The sequence below is a fragment of the Trachymyrmex septentrionalis genome, unplaced genomic scaffold (assembly GCF_001594115.1).
Source record: "Trachymyrmex septentrionalis isolate Tsep2-gDNA-1 unplaced genomic scaffold, Tsep1.0 scaffold31, whole genome shotgun sequence".
Taxonomy (NCBI): domain Eukaryota; kingdom Metazoa; phylum Arthropoda; class Insecta; order Hymenoptera; family Formicidae; genus Trachymyrmex; species Trachymyrmex septentrionalis.
Window position 1 is genome coordinate 631,934 of NW_017305474.1, and position 2,166 is coordinate 634,099.

General features: G+C 37.6%; 1 protein-coding gene across 1 annotated transcript in view; it reads left to right on the plus strand.

Annotated features, from left to right (window-relative positions):
* The first annotated feature begins 1,636 nt into the window (after window positions 1–1,636).
* Window positions 1,637–2,166, plus strand: part of LOC108749711 (protein Fe65 homolog) — a 185,912-nt gene continuing 185,382 nt past the window's right edge. Inside the window, exon 1 of the mRNA XM_018488616.1 lies at window positions 1,637–1,880. The gene's annotated coding sequence lies outside the window, so the exon portion shown is untranslated. The remainder of the gene's footprint in view (window positions 1,881–2,166) is intronic.

Genomic DNA, 2,166 nt, shown 5'->3' on the forward strand with positions numbered 1-2,166 from the left:
CCCATCCCTCATTAAACGTTTAACGCATCGCATACTTTGCAATTATTTTTTCTTTTGATAATTTTCCCATTAATAATTTATCAATATTCTATATAATCAAATAAATGATATATGAACTAAAAAAAAAAACGAGATAAGAGATACAGCAGTTTTGGGATAGGTTTCTGTTGGTATTGATTTTTGCGTGCTTGTAGTAACGCGTAACACGACCTAGCAATTTACTTTTGTAAAATCCTCCCTTGTGACAAGTACACAATTACACACGCGGTTCTTGTCACGCTTTCTGAAGCCATTGTCTATTACGATCGCTAACGAGCCTTCAATCACCTGGCAGAACGCCTCGTCAATCCATCGTGAGTTTTCGGATTTTCCGATCACTTTGCTATCCCTCGTTAAACGTTTAATGCATCGTAAAGTTTGATGCAATTATTTCTTCTTTTGCAAGCTTTTCCATTTCAACGCTTCGAATTTTATTAAAACTGATATAAAATATTACGACAAATAACCTAATTTATATTATTCAAGATTTAACAATCTAAATTTTATTATCAAGAATTTTTATTATTTACTTTAATTTAATATTCTAAATTGATTATCAATAATTTCTATCGTTTTGTTAATTACTTCTAAGGAGAATGTTATAATTAGTAAGTAACAAGCGATTTTCTCGATAATTATTCATTGCTGTGCCGAGATATAAGTTTTCATTAAGGCATATTCTATTCGGGAACTTTGCAAACAAGTCCATCGAGTATATTGTTTGCGAAAGCGCAGCACGAAGAAAACCGGGACGGATTTGCTATAATTATTGGGTACGAAAAGTGAAAACGCGTGTACATATCACGAGCTAGACAGCAGTGAAGAGATGCTAAGGCAACTTTCTAGACGCTGATTAATCCACAACTCTGAGTAATTTATAGAATAGATTCGCGACCGTTTCAAAGGTTACGCAATGATTACGCAACTTTTTGCAACGTATTTCCTTTAAACTAGCTTTTCGAAGCTTAACTCGGATTTCACTGCATTATTTTATAACGTGAAATTTAGAAATGAATTAATAAAAAATAATTTAAAAAATTAAAAAATAAATTAAGAGTAAAATTATTTGAAATCACAAATTAATTTATACAAATAACGAATTTTTGAATTAATATAATGCAAATAATATTATTGTACAATAAAAAAGTAAAAAATTGATTTTGTCTTTTATCTTTTTTTATTTTCTCTCTCTTTATCCTTTTTATTCTTAGAAATTTGTAAAAGCAAAGTATAAATGTCAAAAGATGCCAGATAATTGAGATAATAGTCTCACTCCATCAAAATCTTTCATCTCGCATTTACTGCAAGGTGCGGACTGAAAGAATGACGTTTAGGGGTGCCCACGTGCACTTCGACGTTCCTGAAAGTTACCCGGTGGGGGACAAGGGATTGCTGCTGCCGTCGACCAATGGGGGGTGCGCGTGCCCGAGAGAGAGAAAAAGAGAGGGACTAGCAGAGGGGTTGCAGGAGTACTGTGGCGTCGTCGTTTGGTAGCGCCGCGACGCCCTCGACGCGAACTAGACGGTTCTCTGTACACGGCACCCCTAGACTCCATGGTATTTCTAACCTAACCACCCTTGCGCACCACCCCGTTCGTGCTCGCGTGACGTGTGTGTTCCGTGGCGCGCTGCTTTATATCGTTTCCCTTCTCGTTCCTCGGCGCAGTACGCGCGTTATCCTTGTTCCGGAAGGTTCGTTGCAACCAGGTGCAAAGAGAGAATAGTGAGAGCTGAGAGGGTGTGAGAGAACACGAGAGAAAGAGAGACGGAGAGGGAAGAAGCCAGCTGGCTCCAGGCTGCTCGGCGGGAGTCCTCGAGGGTGGAAACAACTCAGACTTTGCTGTAAGTATTTTTGTTACTATATACAACTAACTTCACGAATAATGCTCTTCGAAGAAGAACAGAATTGTTGAGAGCTCGAGGAAAAACACTGTCATCAATGGTATCAATGCCTAACATCGATGACATCGATGACATGGCTTCGAAAATATCTCACGAAGAGGATGGAACTCGATCAACCTCTTCAATTTCCATGTTATATATACATATGCAAACACAAACACACACACACACACACACTCTCTCTCTCACACATACACATACATGTTGCTATATATATATATATATA